This window comes from Peromyscus californicus, unplaced genomic scaffold, assembly GCF_007827085.1.
Source record: "Peromyscus californicus insignis strain IS unplaced genomic scaffold, ASM782708v3 Scaffold_6__1_contigs__length_162567912, whole genome shotgun sequence".
Taxonomy (NCBI): Eukaryota; Metazoa; Chordata; class Mammalia; order Rodentia; family Cricetidae; genus Peromyscus; species Peromyscus californicus.
In genome coordinates this window covers 38,717,871-38,737,181 of record NW_026294584.1, presented here as the reverse complement: position 1 = coordinate 38,737,181, position 19,311 = coordinate 38,717,871, and the positions used below count along the sequence as shown (strand labels likewise).

The following is a 19,311-nucleotide window of genomic DNA, read 5'->3' as shown; positions in this document are numbered from 1 at the left end:
GATTTGGTTTATCAGTATTTTATTGAGTATTTTTGCATCAATGTTCATGAGGAAAATTAATCTGTAACTCTCTTTCTTTGTTGAGTCTTTGTGTGGTTTGGGTATCAGGTTGACTGTAGCCTCATAAAAAGAATTTTGTGATGTTCCTTCTATTTCTATTTTGTGAAATAATTTCTGATTTTATTAATTTGGATATTCTTTCTGTGTCCTTTGGTTAACTTGGATAAGGGTTTGACTTTCTTGTTGTTTTTCTCAAACAACCAACTTTTTGTTTCATTGATTCTTTGTATTGTTCTGTGTTTCTGTTTTATTGATTTCAGCTCTCAGTTTGATTATTTCCTGAAATCTACTCCTCTTGGGTTTGTTTGCTTCTTTTTATTCTAGAGTTTTGGTGTGCTGATAACTTGCTAGTATAAAATCTCTCCAAATTGCTATGAACTTTCCTCTTAGCACAGTTTTCATTTTGTCCCATGAGTTTGAGTATGTTGTACTGTAGCTAGAGTTTTCCTGCCTGGCCCACAGTTAGGACAAATCTCTGTCACCCGCCAGTTCCACAGCAGCTCAGACCCGACCAAGTAAACACAGAGACTTATATTGGTTACAAACTGTATGGCCGTGGCAGACTTCTTGCTAACTGTTCTTATAGCTTAAATTAATCCATTTCTATTCATCTGTACCTTGCCACATGGCTCGTGGCTTACCAGCATCTTCACATGCTGTTTGTCATCATGGCGGCTGGCAGTGTCTCTCTGACTCAGCCTTCCACTTCCCAGTTTTTTCTCCTCCTTGCCCCGCCTACACTTCCTGCCTAGCCAATGGCCAATCAGTGTTTTATTTATTGACTAATCAGCAACACATTTGCCATACAGAACATCCCACAGCACTTCCCCCATTTTTTTTTTCCAAAAGGAAGGTTTTAACCTTAACAAAGTAAAATTACATATAATTTGGGAATTTGGGCGTAGCTTCTCTTACTACTTCCTGCTGGAGGGGGGCGCTGTATCTTATGGGGACACAAAGAAAATTTAAGGATCATGCAGTAGTCCGTGAATTTTACTGTCTCTTTAAAGACTTTATTTTTAAAACTATGTATTTGTTTCTATAACTGTATATATCACCTTTTTTGTCTCTTTCAAGCCTATGTATATTTTACACACATTGTAAACTATTACATCTGAATCTGTCTTATTGTGAATCTATTGCTTTAAGCTGCAGCAGCTGTGGCTGCTGGCTCCACCCAGCTCAGCTTCCCAACATGGCGGTGGTTTACTGCCAGCTCTGGGAGCTATCATGGGTCTATGCTTTTAGCCAAGCAGCGTGTAGCCCAGAAACCTCTTTTTTTTTTTTTTTTTTTGTTTTGTACTAGCAAAGTCTAAATCCACCATGCAGCTTAATGTGCCACTTGCAGAGGTCTCATTCCCGCCATATGGCAGGTCGAGTGCGCAGCTAGGAACCCACCAGTAGCTCAAACCGGCAGCTGTCGCTCATTTGAGAGAAACAATTAGGAACTGTTTTTAGCTCCGTTTTAGAATCTTTTTTCTCAGTTTTTAGGTGGAAACTCTTGCCACCACATTGGATGCCATTTGTAGCTAATGTTTTCCTGCCTGGCCCACAGTTAGGACAAATCTCTGTCACCCGCCAGTTCCACAGCAGCTCAGACCCGACCAAGTAAACACAGAGACTTATATTGGTTACAAACTGTATGGCCGTGGCAGACTTCTTGCTAACTGTTCTTATAGCTTAAATTAATCCATTTCTATTCATCTGTACCTTGCCACATGGCTCGTGGCTTACCAGCATCTTCACATGCTGTTTGTCATCATGGCGGCTGGCAGTGTCTCTCTGACTCAGCCTTCCACTTCCCAGTTTTTTCTCCTCCTTGTCCCGCCTACACTTCCTGCCTAGCCAATGGCCAATCAGTGTTTTATTTATTGACTAATCAGCAACACATTTGCCATACAGAGCATCCCACAGCATTGTACATTCATTTTTATTGAATTCTAGGAAGTCTTAAATTTCGTTTTTTATTTCTTCCTTGACTCATTGGTAATTCAGTAAAAAGTTGTTTAGTTTCCATGAGTTGGTAGGCTTTCTGTTGTTTCTGTTATTGTTGAAATCCAGATTTAATCAGTGGTGGTCTAATAGGATGTAGGGAATTATTTCAATTTTCTTGCATCTGTTGAGACTTGCTTTGTGATGGAGTATGTGGTCAATTTTAGAGAAATTTCCATGAGTTGCTGAGAAGAAGGTATATTCTTTTGTATTTGGGTGAAATGTCCTGTAGATACCTGTGAGATCCATGTGTTTCATAAGTGTGTTAGCTCCAGTATTTCTCTGTTTAGATTTTGTCTGGATGACATGTCCATTGGGGAGAGTGGGGTATTGAAGGCCCCCACTATCAATGTGTGAGAGTCAATGTGTGATTTTAGCTGTAGTGGTGTTTCCTTTACAAAAAAAAGAGGGGGGTTGCCCTTGTGTTTAGGGCATAGATGTTGAGATTTAAGATGTCATTTTCAGTGGATTTTTCCTTTGATGAGTATTAAGTGTCCTTCCCCATTTTTTTTTTTATTAATTATGGTTTGAAGTCTATTTTGTTAGATATTATAATAGCTACACCAGCTTGATTCTTGGAGCCATTTGCTTAGAAAATCTTTTTCCAGTGCTTTATTCTGAGGTCTATCTTGGAGGTGTGTTTCTTGTATGCAGAAGAAGGATGAATCTTGTTTTTGCATCCATTCTGTTAATCTTTTATTGAGGAATTGAATCCATTGATTTGAGATATATCAATGACAAATTATTTTTATTTTCTGTCATTTTGTTGTAGTTGTTTGCAGTTGAAAGGTTTCTCTGGTTCTGCCCGGCCTTGCGGTCAGGACGAATCTTTCTATCCGTGTCCCTCAGCTGATAAAATAATCACTTAGAGTCTTAATATTATTTACAAATTGTATGGGTTATGGCAGGCCTCTTGCTAGCTAGCTCATATAACTAAACTCAGCCTATTTCTATTAATCTGTATGTTGCCACATGTTCCATTGCTTTACCTGTGTGCCATTACATGCTGCTCCCTGGACGGCCAGATGACATCTCTTCCCTCTGCTTTTCTTCCTGTCTCTCTCTTCAATTTCCTGCCTAGCTATAACCTGACTTGCCATAGGCCAAATGGCTTTATTTATCAACTAATCAGAGCAACACATATTCATAGCATAGAAAGACATCCCACAGCAGTTGGTGGTGGTGGTATTAATGTGCATGTGTGTTTTCCTTCTTTGGATTATGCTGGTGTGCAATTATTGCCTATGTTTTTTTGTGGATATAGTTAACCTTGGGTTGGAGTTCTCCTTCTGATACCTTCTGTAGGGCTGAATTTGTGGGTAGATATTATTTAAATTTAACTGTATCATGGAATATTTAATTTTCTCCACCTATGGTGATTGAAAGTTTTGCTGGATATAACAGTCTGAGCTCACAATTGTGGTCTTTTAGAGTCTGCAAAACATCTCTCCTGACCTTTATGACTTTTAGTAGAGTCTCCATTAGGTGTAATTCTAATAGGTCTGTCTTTATATGTTGTTTGGCCCTTTTCTCTTGCAGCTTTTAATATTCTTTCTTTGTTCTGTGTGTTTAGTATTTTATTATGCAACGAGAGGTCTTTCTAATCTGGTCCAATCTATTTGGTGTTCTGTAGGCTTTTGTACCTTTATAGGCATCTCTTTCTTTAGGTTATGAAAAATTGTTTTCTGTGATTTTGCTGAACATATTTTCTATGCCTTTGAGTTGGAATTTTTTCCTTCTTCTTTTCCCATTATTCTTTATGTTTGGTCTTTTTATAGTGTCCCAGATTTCCTGGATATTTTGTGTTAGGAATTTTTTAGATTTAACATTTTCTTTGATCTATGTATCTATTTCTTCTATCATGTCTTCAGCACCTGAGATTCCCTCTTCCATTTCCTATATTCTGTTGGTGATGCTTGCATCTGCACTTCCTGCCACTTTACCTAGATTTTCCATTTCCAGAACCCCTCAGTTTGTGTTTTCTTTATTGCTTCTCTTTCCATTTTCAGGTCTTGAACTGTTATTTTTCATTTCCTTCAATTGTTTGTTTGCTTTTTTTTCTTGGTGTTATTGGCATTGTTTAGGAGATTTATTGATTTCCTCCAGTTGTTTTGATTGTCTTTTCCTTGATTTCTTTAAGGGATTTATTCATTTCCTCTTTAAGAACCTCTATCATAATAAAATTGGTTTTATGGTTGTTTTCTCATGCTTCTTCTGTGTCGGAATATTCAGAGCTTGCTCTAGTAAGATGGTGGGCCTCTGGTGGTGACATATTGCCCTGGCTGTTGTTGTTTGTGTTCTTACACAATTTGGATTTGGAGTGATTATACGTCTAGGTGCCAATTTCTGGGTTTGCCCTTGTTGAATGGGTGTTTTCTTCCTTGATTTCTGTTTCTTCTCTGGTCTCCTGGCTGTCATTGTCTGTGATTGAGTAGAGGGTCTCTACCCACATTTGGGGCTGGATTTCTGATGGCATGGATGGCCTCTGGTCCAGCAGGGGTTTGCTGTTCAAATTTGAGACTGTGTGTGTGGTTTCTGATATGGGTGGGCATCCTCTGGGGTTCAGGATCCTGCCTTGGCTTTTGGTGAGGTAGGAGGTTTCTGCCTTGTTTCCAGGGAGTTCGCCTAGTCTCTGGGGTTCAGTATGCTGGCCTGGCCTCTGATGGGTGGAACGCTCCCATGGAGGTGTGAGCCAGGATGAGGTGACAAGGAGAGGAGGGGCACTTGGGGTTAAGCTGGGTGGATGCAGGCAGGGCAGGGAGGGGAGGTGGCTTACCAGGTTTTCTGGGAATTGGCCTGGCTTCTGGTGGTATGGAAGGCTTCCGCCAGATATATGAGCCAAGATATGGTGATCTAATGTAAATTCTTGAGCTGGAAATTAAACAGTGTCATGTGATGTGTTTATGAGTATATTGGAAATGATGAAGACATAGTTGAACCAGGGTTAGGGATATAGATCAGTGGTAGAATACTTGCCAACCATTTGCAAGGCCCAGTGGTTTGTTGCCCAGAACCACCAAAGCAGAGAAGAGAACAGGAATGGAGAGGAGGCAAGGGAAAGAAGGGGAAAAAAGGAAAGAGTGCAAGAAGTGGGCATGGGGAAGGAAACGGAGAAAATGTTGAACGTGAGATACAGCAGTGCGATTTGAAGAAGAAAATGATTAAAGATAAGGTACGGGCTTTCATAGATCTGAGGACTGATACCAGGCTGTCTGATATAGATATTATGTGGTCTCTCAGCTGACAAAGAGCAAGAAAATAGAAAAAAGAATATGCTGAAAATATATGGAATTTCTCAAATTTCCTGAAAAACAAGCTCATGTTTAAAAATGTGAGAGGAAATTCAGCTAAATGAATACACAGGAAGCCATAAGTGTATACATTATAAAACATTATAACATTATGACTAAGAAAAGAAAATCTTGAAAGCCAGAGAATTTTGTGTGTGAGTTGGGGATGAAGGAGATAGAATATTATGTACAGGGAAATGGTGTTTCAAAGATGATTGATTTCTCACTAAATACACTAAAGGCAAGGAGAGCCAACAAAGTAAATTCCTAATAATGCTGAAAGAAAATCCTTTCCACTGGAATTTTGTCTCCAGAAAGAGTACATTTTTACAAAGAAAGACAAGACAGACTTCTCAGATAATAACAACTGATGATCTGCTGCTAGCAGACCAGAAGCACAAAGGAATCCAAAGGAATTTTCTATGTGTTGAGAATCCTCCAAACTTGAAAACTCAGATCTACAGGGAGGCATCAAGACCAAAACAAAAGGTAAATACACAGGTGCATGTAAAAGAATGTCTTCTTGTGTATATGTGTGTATATGTGTATGTGTTGTGTGCATGTGTGTGAGTACAATATGTGCCTTGTATATACACATGTGTACAGGTGTGGGCTTCCACATGTGTGCATAGAAGTCACTGAAAGTGCTGGGTGTTCTCTTCTGTCACACTCCACTTTAATCCCTGTGAGAAAGGCTTTGATTGAATCTAGCTAGCTAATCTGGGGGCTATAAAGCCCAGCCATCCTCCTGTCTCCACCTTAGACCATGCTGGAGTTAAAGGTGAGCACAGTTACATCCAGGTTTTTATGTGAATTCTAGAGATTTGAACTTATTTCTCAAGCTTTTGTGAGTTGCCACTGTACCTGGGTGGACTTTGGTAACGTAGCTGTCTTCTTTGAATCACCCATGCATGTTTCAGTAAGGGAGCCTGGTGAACCATTGCTTCACTGTATTAGACCTGGGTGAATCCAGTCTGTCCTCAGTGCTCTACTGGGGTAAATAGACATGTGTTGACATCTCCCCAGGAAAAGTCTAACAGCAGTGTATAATCCCAAGCCCTGAGATGCTGAAATGGTTCCAATGAGTTCAAGGTCAGGCTGAGCTATGCTGTAAGCCCTTATCTCAAAGCAATAGCAACAAGAATACAAAGGAAAAATGAACAAAAAATTGCCTAATGGGTCAGAATATTGGGAGTTGGACTCAGCAACTTATATTTTGTGTCACATATTCCTCTAATTGTTATTCTCCCCAGGGTTGAAGCTACCAGCATAGATATGCCTCACCAACTCTCCTGTGTTGTGAAAGTGCAAGGCCTTCATGAGTATACTTTCTTCAAATAGCCACATCTGTCTGCCAGGGCAGCAGGACTTCTTTCCCTTCAGCGGCAAGGAGCTGGATTTAGTGTAATGGTCTTCAAGGATGGTGTTATCAAAGTGCCATCAGTTATGAAAGCCTAGTGTTTTTCTTCTATTCTTACATGTCTCTTGCTAACTTTTATGTTCCCCTAATTTGCCTGCAATTTTAGGCATTGGATGGAGACAGAATTATCATCATCTGACACTTCCTCTTTTATGAAGAGACCCGCAGAGGAATGAATAGCCCTGCTCTCAGTCAACTCACACATTTGTGGCATGAGAAATTTGGTAGTGAGGTTTTATGAAGAACAAGTCTGTGGCACAGACTACATTTATATAAAGCCAATGCTGTGCTGAAGGCAGAGAGTCTGTCAGAAAATGTTAGAAGACTAACAGAAGCTCTAGTGCATTGTCAGGCCAAGTCATGGGGGATTTAAGAGAAGCCAGTTCCCTCTCTCTGAAAGTCACCTTCCATTACATTGAGACAAAAGAAGGAAACTCTTCAAAGAGAAGCTGATGTGAAATCAGGAAATTAATTTTCAATACAGAGAGTAGAGATTACATGTGCATAACTTTTTAAAAGTATATAATTTGTACCTTTCAAATATTTAATTAAAGTAATATACATAAAAATTCTATATGAATTTTATAAATACTTTTCTAATAACTTTCTAGGATGGCGAATAAGGCTCCATCATGAATAAATACCCTAGTTTCATAATGAGTATCCTAATTTGAGACTATGAATCTTTAATTTATCCACATCTAACTCGTTTTCATTAATTTTAAACATTGAGTTATTTATTGAATAGTGGCTGTGGTTCAGGCTCTGAACAGCTGCTGCCCCAGTCTTTGCATATCTTAGTCTAGTGAGGTGCCCAGGACTACAGTGACAGTTGTGAGATACTGTACAGCACAGTGATGTGCAAGTCCAAGCATCTTGGGAGTAACCCAGACCTGGAGGTTACGGAAAGCTTTCTGAGAGATGCGATTGCAAAATCAGTACAAAGGATGCTCAGGGTTGGGGAACTGATGGGGGAAGGTGGAGAACAAGACTCCTCTGAGAGGAGGAGCTGACAGGCGCAGAAGTCAGAGGAGAGAGAGAAGATGTGCCACGCTGAATGAACCCAGAGTGACCCAGTCATCCTGAAATGTGGGAGTAATGTACGGTGCAAAGGTTAAGAAAGAAGTCTGTGAGGGAAGCAGATACATTTATTTCATGGGAAATCTTTAAGGTTAGAAGTCAGTTGTTTTCAAAGTAGGAATGGTTTGGTCAGATACTACATTACTGAATGATCGTTCTCGTTGCTGTGCAGAGAATGAATTGAAAAGTAAGTTTGAAACCATAGGGTCGGTAAAAGCAGAATATTGATATTGTTGAAGTATTCTGTGTAATGGAAACATTGGTTAAACTGGGGTGGTATTGATGGAGATGGAGAGAAGGGTGTCCACTGATGTAATTAAGAGGTGGAATCCAAGATTCTCACAGCAAGGTAGGATCTAAACTCAGTTGTGAATGTATGAACATCAAAAAGAGTTCATAGATGCGGACTCTAGAGAACTCAGGTGCCTGTGACGAATAATCGTATGGAAGTCACAGTGTTAGAAAGCTGGAAGAGTGAGGCTTTGCTCACAAAGATCAGGACTTTGGAGCTGGGGTTTCAGAGGTGAAATGTCAGAGCACACAAAGCCCGGAATGTGACCTGGGAAGTAGATGACTGACCCTGAGTGGACCACAGGGAGGAACGACGGAAAACCAAGCTAGCAAGGGGGAGAGCTATGCCAGATGCCCACGGGTTTCTGTTTTATGAGTCAGACACTGAAGGCTTCAGTAAATGCCAGGGACACCACCAGGAAGACAGTTGACGACAGAGGTAAAGATAAGAAGTTAGTATAGACTAAATTGTATCATGAAGTGGCCTTGCCCACCTTTCTCACAAGCAGGGAGAAGAGGAGTTTCTTTCATGAATGTTTTCTTGTAGCTTTTCAAGCCTGCTGGGTGGGGATGGATAAGCTTGATGGCCGTTCTTACTTCCTAGTCCCATCTTTGACCTTTGCTGATTCATCAGGATATTATCCCTTAGAACTCCAGTTATATGATCCCTTTGCCCTCCAGTATTTCTGGGGTCCTTCCATAATGGTTTCTTTGATTCTAATAGTCCTAATTACTTGAACATATGGGCTAACATGTTTACACATATAAATATGTGTATTTGTCTGTGTGTGCCTATGGGTGTGCACAGTGGTATAAGGTAAAGGTTATTCTACTTATTTAATATTTGACTACCAATTTTGGCTCATAAAATGATGATCATTTGAATCTGCAGAAATATAAGGCAGTTTATGCTAAGAGATCAACTATCCAAGCCCAGGGGTGTTTATGGTATTACAATAGACGTACACAAACACTTGAAGATTGAGAACTTGAGAAATCACAAGGTCACAAAGAGAAGCAGCATGGGGGATGATTACTTGCTACTCTGTTTTGGTGTCTGCTGTGTGTTAAGTCCTGGATTTATTATTTTCTATTTTTCTTTTATTGAAAATAGATTTTTTTTCATATGTTATATTTCGATTACAGTTTCCCCTCCTTCAACTCCTCCAAGATCCTCCCTACCTGCCCTCCCAACCAAGTCTACCCCCTTCCTGTTTCTCATTATAAAATAAACAGAAGGCATATAAATAATAATAATAATCGTAGTAAGAATAATAATAAAATAAGATAAGCAAAAACAAACAAATCAGAATAGGACAAAACAGAAGAAAAGGAGACAAAGAAAAACCACAAGAAACACATGTTGACACAGAGACACACACATTCCCATGTCCTGGATTTTTAAGATGTCCCTGAAGCCAGAATAAAATGTTATGTCTGCAGGTATCACTATTTCCACTAACAACAACATAAGGGACTTACAGGAACAATGTTCATGCAGACCTCCTATTCCAAAGAAAATGGTACAAAGAAAAGCAAGAAGTGTTCATTTTCTATCTGAAAATCATGGAAACTATGGCTAATCTACTCATTGTCTTCAATCACCTGTGAACAGTTTTATTATACTCTTATTTATTTTTGTGTGCATGAGGAGAGGTAGGGATGGGGTCAGGAGTGTGAATGTGCCATGGCATGCCTGTGGATGTCAGAGGACGGCTTTCAGAACTCTGTTCTCACCTTCCACCATGTGTGTCTGTATTAGTTGTTTTTCTATTGCTGTGATAAAACGCCGTGACCAAGGTGACTTACAGAAGAGAGTTTACATTATGTCTATGGTTTCAGAGGGTTAGGGATCGCGATGGTGGAGACAGCCCACAGCAGACATGTAACCTGGAACTGGAAGCTGAGAGCTAACATCCCAAACCAACATAAAATGGAAAGCTTTAACTGGGAATGGTGAGTGGTTTTTGAAACCTCAAAGCGGGGCCCTATTAACATACTTCCTCCAGCAAGATCACAGCCCCTAAGACTCCTCAAACAGCACCGGCAACTGGGACCAAGTGTTCAAACGCTTCAAAGATGTGGGGACATCTCATTCAAACCACCTTAGGGTCTCTGTACTCAAACTCAGGTCACCAGCTTGGGTGGGCCTTTAACCACTTAAATGTCTCACTGCCCCTTTATCTGTAAAATTTCTATTGTGTTTTCAGAAACTACCATTTATGGTTTTGGGGAGACACTGGGAACCCTGGGACTAGATGTGGATGTGCCTTACCAGGTCTGAAGAGCCTTTAGCTATCATCTCTTCAGTGTCTCTGCTGTTCTTCCCAGAACTCGGAAGAGCCGCGTCCTCCCTCATTCTGCTCTTCCACTGTCTTATGTATGCTTCCACACTATTAATAACTTCTTTTCTCTCTGGACCTGACACATTTCTTTCAGGTATGTACATGTCTTTATAACCCTGTCATTACATACTGGATTTTGCTTTTTTGAAAATAATTTTTGAGAATTTCATTTATGAGTACTGCTTTTTGAATAATTCCCACATCTTCCCTCCCTGCTGCAACTCTCTTCCCATGTTCTCCCTGTGACCTCTCAAATTCATGACCTCCTCTTTAATTATTATTCTCTCTCTCTCTCTCTCTCTCTCTCTCTCTCTCTCTCTCTCTCTCTCTCTCTCTCTCTCACACACACACACACACACACACACACACACACACACACACATACACACACACACACACACACACACACACACACACACACACACACACACAAATCACACTTCACACACAAATAAAGCTCCCGTTTAGTGTTGATCATTTTGTATATTTGTTTAAGACTGACCACTTGGAATTATATAAATGATCAGGGATTTAATATCCCTGGAAAACACTAATTCTTCCTCTCTCAGCAGCCCTCAATTGCCTACAGCTCTGTGTCTAGAGGTGAGTCCTGGGAACTTTCCCCAGTCCTTCTTGGTATGTCAGTCTGGTTTTTATTAACTTTAATATTTTGCTTTCTTTTAACTAAAGCCAACACTACTTAAACTTCAAATCACCACCCACATTTTTTTCACACGACAATAGTGATAATTTGAATGAAAGATCCCGTGGAAAAACTTGCTAATGGTCAGAAGCATACAGAGGGACACCAACTTCCAGACAGACAAATTTCTTTGAAATCCTCACTTAACTCGAGTGAGAAGATTTCTTTCTCACCTTGTCTTTGAAGATTTGATACTCTGGGTCCCATGCCGCAATCAGGAATTAGCTATTTTAGTAATTATTTTAATCAAAGCTAATTTAGTCACTTACCTTCTTGTGTTCTTAATTTTATTTCAATTTTAAATTCCATATTCCTGTCTTTCATGCTAGATAGGCTAGGCATTTCAGAATAGTTTTGGTAGTAAACCAGCCTTGTTGTTGTTTGAAGAGGAGAACCATTCAGGATTTCTATCTTGTAAAACTTTGTTTTCATCATGGAATTCAACTTTGAGTCAGAAAACGTATTTGGACTCCCTGTGAGATCTGGTTTAAAAGTTTCTGGGAGCAGTAGGAGTGAGGAGTGTCACCTAGAATACTGAAGTCATACAGGATGAGGCAAAACCTAGTCTTAGATAATCTTAGAGGTATGACTAAGGCAACAGTGATAAAAGAGAAGGCTGCCCTGCTGTCTTAGTTAGGGTTTTTATTGCTTTTATAAATACCATAACACTAAACAGTTTGGGGAGGAAAGGGACTATTTTGTTTACACTTTCACATCATAGTTCAATATCCAAGGAAGTTTGGGCAGGAGCTCATGGCAGAAACTTGGAGGCAGGAACAGATGCAGAGGCTATAGAAGAGTGCTTCCTATGAGCTTGCTCACTCATGGCTTGCTCAACATGCTTTCTTATTACCCAGGGTTAATTAAACAAGGGTAGTACCACCCACAGTAAGTTGGGCCATCCCACATCAATCTTCAATCAAGAAAATGCCCCAGAGACTGCCTACAGGCCATTCCTGTGAAATAATTTTCTCAATTTAAGACCACCGTCTTCCTAGGTAACCCTAGTTTATGTTCAGTTGGCATAAATCTAGCAAATACAACCTGTGCTAAAGAAGCGTGATGTGTGCCTCTGAGTGAGACTACATTTTATACTACAATGAAGAAAAAGTTGCTATCATTTGCAATAGATAAGTTGCTCTGCTCCAAAATGCAAAACTAAAGAGAATGAGTACAGAGGAAAGTCGGATAATAGGTGACCAGGATTCTGTAAAGGGAAATGTGTGCCACAGTACAGTGTGGTGATGATAGTTTATGACAACTCATCTTTTCTTTATGCAGAAGTAGATGAAAGGAGTCCAAAGGCCCCAAACATGAAATTATAAACGTCTACAGCTGCTAGTTATCTTGATTTGATCATTACATTTTGCAGAAGTGAACTAAATTATCATGGTTTATATGAGAGACATGTACAATTGTTATGCGTTGTTCAAGAAGTGAAAATGAAATTGGAAGTAGAATGGCAGATAATATTGGGGACAAAAAAATGGCAAATGTCAGATACAGTTAGAAAGAGACATCCGGAAGACAACAAACAATGAAGATGCTTAAAACACCAAGAGATTACCTGCAGGGGAGAAAAAAAAATCAAAAAACGATATAGAAACATGGACCAGAAAATTAGGAAGGAAGCAAGCTCACAGGAGAGATGAGCTAGAAGCCTGAGAAAGGAAGGAAGCACACACAGTACAATCAGGTATGTCTTTGTCTCTTGTTTAGTTGGGAGGCTGGAGATGCAGGACTCTGAGGAAATGATTTCCAGCCCTTTGGCACATGCTAATTCCCGCCCACAGGGAGCCTCTATGTTTCTTTCTTACTAACTTAGAACAAGGTGCAAAGATAGCAAGAGCAATGTTCCGTGATCGAGGAAATCAACCTTCATTGTCAATGTTTGCTTGTAACAGTTCAGTTTTTTTTTTTAAATGGCATTTGACTTTCTCCTGAAAAATTTTAAGAAGATTTAAAAAACAAGATATCTTGAAGGGAATGTAATTTTAATAAATAGCCAAAGACCAGTTTTCCTACTCTTCTTTAGAATCAGTCAGAGGTACTGAGAACCCACTACACTGAGATCCTTGAACAAGAAGTTCAGACAGTTTTCAGTTAAATTTACAGTGCAGGAAGACAGAAATCTCAGAGTGCTTGTGCGACAGCAGTGGAGTTCCCAGTGCACAGTCTGATTCTAGCATTGACAAAGTGCACACTCAGGAGCATTTTGGTATGTATATGTTCTGTGTTTGCAAATGTGTAAAAGGTAATTGAGATGATTTCTCACAAGTAGTTCTTAGTTTTGAAAGAATTAGATTTTGATTCTTGAAGATACATGAAGATGGACCTCCAAAAGTCACTTAGATTTATGCTGATAACATCAACATCCATCTGATTTCTTTCTTGTAGATTTCCAGTGAATTACTCAACATCTATCCTGCCAAAATCACATGAAAAGGAAGAACCCCTTCACCAGTACAGTTATATAAGGACTAGTGACAGTATTTTTCAGAAGCACTGAAATTCCTACTGCATCTGGAGCAAACAGAAGAAAAATGAAGGAAGGGCAGACGTGATCTGGCACCTCATAGCAAGCATGTCAGGGGAGGAATGCTATTGCTGTACTTGGCATCATCAGCGTTTCTCAAATGCCAGTGTGTTAAAGCCATGATCCCATGATGATGCTATTGAGAGACTGTGTTGGTCTGGGCGTTACACAAATATTGAGGATGAGGCCACCAAAGTTAGATGAGTAGAAGCAACTTTATTCCATCATCGCAGGATATAAAATCTTCTAACTAGTTACAGCCACAGGCAGGTATCTGGCTCTGTGACCCCAAGAAGGGGCCATAAGCATCTTCTTATAGCAAAAGACTGTGGGACCTTGGTCGCCTTCTTCTGTTCCCTAGATCATGATGTAAGCAATTTCCACTCTGCCAAGCATTCCTGCCAGGATGTGACTCAACACCACAGACTCAAATCAACAGAACAAGTTGATTACGGATTGGACCCCAACCACTGGGAGCCCAAATTCACTTTTTGTGTTCATTATCCTAGGTATTTTCTTATACCAATGAAACACTATTCTTAAAAAAAAATCTTTGGTGATGTGTGCATGGATAATCTAGGATCTTATCTGGGACCAAAGCCATAGTAAGTATTTTCATATGCCATATTTAATTATGTGGGACATAACTGTAAATCAGACAGAAACATTAGGATCATTTATCTGAAGGAACATGAAGATCTTGGTTTACAATTAAGTGCTTACATTAATACAGTACTACAAATGGAACAATAAATAAGATATACTCATATTTGATTGTACGTACACATATATGCACATGTGTGTGCACACAACTTCATCCTAATTAATTTCTGGCTACAATGAAAGAAAATGCACTTCCAAAGAAAACATGTTCACTCCCTCACTTTCTCTAGCTGTCTTCTCTTTAGGCTGGTTAAATAAATGTACAAACTAATTTATCCCCTTCCTCTTCTTTTGGATCACAAAGATTCAGACAGGGATGTTACAATGTCTAGCAGGCCCTACTAATAAGGCTTCTTTATATGGTAAAATGAACAGAAACAGAAGAGGTCATTATCAAATACACAAAAGTGTCTTCTAATTTGCAAGCAAAACACAAATATTAGCCTATTAAAATGAGTGCACTGTACAGCGGGAAAATTTAGAAAATATTTTCTATTTAATTCAACAAATATGTGAGATATTGTAACCAGAAGCATCATAAAGAGTATTTCTAATTTAGCAAACAAATGACATCTCTTCAGAGTAATCTAAATATCTATCTCTATTTTCTCCTTTCCCATCTAAGCTTAAATATGTGGCAGCCAGCAATCACAAGATGTTGCTTCTAGTTTGGGCTCTTCTGTCAGCTAAATGTTATCTGAAATGTGCTTGCCATTCTAATTTATAAAAATGAGAGACAGTATTCTATGAAACGTTTGGATCAGTTAATGTGAAGCTTACACAGAGTGTCCTGTATAAAAATATCTACTTCCTGGAAGAGTCTAACCACATTTTAGTTTCTTTTCTTTCATTTCCCTCTGATTTTTTCTCTGTACATTCTCTTCTCTTTGTCTATTTTCATTTTTCCCTACTTCATAGCTACATTTCTGTAACATGCATGCTGTATTTTCTCATTGCAATTCCATTCTCTACTTCACACTGCAGTAGCTCACTGAAGCCCTATCACTTGTTAAATTATTCTCTGCCCAGATCACTTTTCTTTCCTCCTTCTTTTTCTTCATTTGTGTTATGAGACAGGAGCTCACGTATAGCTATGGTTGGCCTTGATATTGTAGAGCTGGCTCCACCTCAGAGATCTTGTTTCGGCACACCCAGTTTCAGGTTACCCCTCCTCCCTTTTGAATTTTCATTATTTGTAATATCAAGATAGTATTTGTCCTTAAGGAAGTCATTATTGTAGAGAGGGAGTGCTTGTGGGTGCTACCGTAAAGTGCAACATCACACTCATAAACCATTAATCTTCCAAGAAAATGGCAAGGAAGTGTGAAGAAAGCAAGTGTGAAAAGAAAGTGAATGATTCCCTCTGAAACAGGTTTCACATAGTGTTTCTTCCCATGGGGTCTGGAGCCCCACCTGGTTTACAAACAGGGCTCTCTACTTTCAGGCACTTTGAGGTTGACCAGGTTCACTCTCTTAACCTCAGTTTGTCACATTTTCTAGAAATACTGAGATTTAAAGAGGATAATGGATGTGAGACAATTAGCATAATGCCTAATTGGGCTTCTGAGGCGATGCTAATTCACATTACTTTCAGGATCTCCCAAAGGAGTGATGGGAATTAAAAAGCCCAACTGATGGATACAACTGAAAATTCCTTCCATTACCTATACACTTACCTTTTATCTCAGGCTTATTCACAACTCGTTTTCTTCTTTAGGAACCTTGTGAAGTTCCTAACAAAGGTAATATGAACTTCCCTTTTGGCATTCAGAAACTGTAGTACATTTTAACATTTATGAAGAGAAAATTCAGGATTGTCATTTAAGCAGACTCGTTTTAATTCTGAATGCATGTCTAAAATCTTTAGTTACTGAAATGAATAACATACCAGCATCTTGCGAATAGAGGTGACAGGTGAGGTTGAAGTACAAGAGTGAGGACTGAGTTCATGTTGCACCTGTTACCAACAAGAAAAATGTATTAATCTGGTAACTATTAATTAAATTTTTATTTCAGTGTTTCTGTGAGTAAGACAGCTTTTCTCTGTAGTATGTTTTTTTTTTTTTTTTTTTTTTTTTTTTTGGTTTTTCGAGACAGGGTTTCTCTGTGTAGCTTTGCACCTTTTCCTGGAACTCACTTGGTAGTCCAGGCTGGCCTCGAACTCACAGAGATCCGCCTGGCTCTGCCTTCCGAGTGCTGGGATTAAAGTCGTGTGCCACCACCGCCTGGCCTGTAGTATGTATTTTTTTCATTGCAAGACTAATGCCTTAAATTTTGATATTTAGTATTCTTACATATGTCAAAATGCATTCTAAATGATATAGAAACATATCATTTACATGCTGATTAACTGTCACAATTTTCTCTTAATGAGCTCATAACTGAAAGTGCACATAAATTAACAACTGCACAGATTTCTACTCATACCCAAAGTTAATGTAAAATAATAATTTTTTTCTGAAGAAAATCTTAGCCAGTGTGCAAGTTACACATTTTGTTTAAACATGAAATTTATAATGGATGTTCAATTGTGAATTTATTTATACACAGATCTCAGATTGTCAGATGAAGACTGTAAATACAGAAAGTTCCAGGCAATCTGAAGTGCCAACTCAGTGTCATCAAATCAAACACTTTGGAAGCCTGAAGCTAGAAACCGCACTGTGGCATTACCGACGCTGAGGCAGGTGAGGGAGCTCTTTCTCACAGGATTCTGAACTGATCTAGAAATAAATTGAAAGTGAGACATCAGGCATCAGCTCACAAACTCTTTCAGCAACTCTGCAAACGTGTGTTCAGAGACCTCCAGAAACTTAACTGGCTCTGTCACAGCTGCTGGTGTTCAAGCCCATTCTAATCCCCTGCAAAGTTTCAGAGGCTCCAAAACATTCTGGAGGAATGCTATAATTACAATGTCCTCTCAAAACTATGCAAGAGTGGAATTCAGCTCTGAAAACTATCCAAGGAGATGCTTAGTCTGTATGTTCAAGTGTGCCTAGGGGTACCTATGCTGATCTGGTAATTCAACACCCTCTCATTAGAATCCCAGGGCAACTAAAGCTCCAGAATTGCAGCCTTCATTCTCCAAGAAGCAGCTCCTAATGTACAAGGGAGTTTAACTTTGGAGTCTGGACTCTTTCATTCACATATTTAAAAAAACAAAAGTTCTTAATACAGCTGGCAAGATGGCTCAGCAGATAATAACACTTTCTGCCAAGACTGATGACCTGAGTTTAATCCTCAGGGTACACATGATAGAAGAACAGAATGAACACCAGCAAGTTGTCCTCTGACAGCCACACAGATGGCACAAGCACACTTACCCCTCCCCCAACACATAAAGTAAATAAATGCTTTATAAAGTTCATAGTCATTGGAAATTTGAAACTTTGAAATATCTCATTAAAGAGTAATGTTGCATGTGTATTAATAGGGACTTACAGAATCTTCCTACCTTCTTTTATTCTGTTTTAATTTGTACTAATTGCCCCTAGTCTCTTCTCTTTATCAAAAACATTATTGATATCATAGACACTTACTCATTTTGGTTAACAATGAGAGTCTACACTACCCACTCACCAGCATTATCTAGCTACAATGTGACTGTATTAGCAACATGAGTACCTTTGTCAAAGAATTGTCTTTCTTAACTGTATTCTGATGAGTTAGTATTGTGTGTCATACTCTAGAGCCTTTGAGGTGGTCATTGTTGAAGTCACTGTCTGTAATCCCCAAGTAAAAGTGAAGTGAGAATCCACAGAAGTCTGGTCAATAATTTACTAAGAGATAAAATGGGAACAACACTCATGAATACAGAATGAAGCTGCACCGCTGCCTCCTCATCCACCAGGGAAGGATGGGGAAGGCTCCGTACCAGCTCACTGAACCATGGCATCAGGAAACCTTCCAAGTTCCAGAGAGAGCATGACCCTCCTCCTCAGTCCTTATCTGGTCACATATCTAGACAAGACCACGCCCTAGGGCTAGTCAACCCAATACCATTGGCTGAATGGATCGAATTCCCACAACATAGAAGCATTATGTTATTCTGTTTAGTAAACCTATGGCATTTCTTAGTTTCTGCAATGAGCTGAAAATTTTTTAAAAAGTCAATAGTGACTTATGATAGAATGAACTACATAGTTCATATTGAATTTGGCTTCAGACATAAGTAAGAACAACATCTGTAAATACATTATCACATTGAAATGATGACATCACTCTGTATAGGTTTCTAGCATTTGTGAAATAACCAGGAAAGAATTTCATGGGTTTGTTGTTGTTGTTGTTGAGTTTTATGTTTTTAAGAAAAAGAAAAGTGGAATACAAATGAAATTTTACTGACACATTGCTGTTTTTCTGTTCTTCAACTAAAATCTTCAGTTAGGGAAGCAGTTTTCAAGTTAGAGAAAAGAGGCTGAAGAGACCTGGACCCTGCATCCATTACTCATGGCCATAGCAATGCACTGTTCCTTTCCTATGTGACTCTCGGGCTAGAGTTGTCAAAGGCACAGGATCAGGCATAGCAGATGTGTGCAAAGACCATTGGAGAACTCAGTAGTATTCAAACTTACATAATGTTCAATAGAAAAAAAAGTGAAAGTGTATGTATCAATAGTTGTATCAATACAGAAAACATCTGCTGATAATGATTATATACATATACAGGGTCACATAAGACAATGTGGGAAACAGGGAATGAATGTTACAGAAGATAAAAACAATTTATGAGTGATGGATAGTAATAATTCTCTTTTCATTTTCTTCATGGTAAAATTGCTTCCAAGTTTTTGAATTAAAATTAAATTAAATGCAATACACACATGTATATTTGTTCCATGGAACATACTTTTGTTCATTTATAAATTAAATGAAGAACATTTGTAACAAGTCATAGAGTCAGATAATTTTCTCAGCTGAAATACATATTT

At 39.0% G+C, this 19,311-nt stretch overlaps 1 long non-coding RNA gene across 3 annotated transcripts in view; it reads left to right on the top strand.

The window, feature by feature from the left end:
- LOC128099315 (uncharacterized) overlaps positions 1-19,311 on the top strand; it is a 45,574-nt gene that overhangs the window by 17,022 nt on the left and 9,241 nt on the right. For 2 of the 3 annotated variants that reach the window (XR_008214495.1, XR_008214497.1), the window contains exons 1-4: positions 1,058-10,089; positions 10,344-10,572; positions 13,579-14,322; positions 16,931-17,067. This is a non-coding gene — a long non-coding RNA (uncharacterized LOC128099315). Of the gene's footprint in view, positions 1-1,057; positions 10,090-10,343; positions 10,573-13,578; positions 14,323-16,930; positions 17,068-19,311 lie in introns of those variants that run through there. The other variant, XR_008214496.1, reaches the window with a different exon arrangement.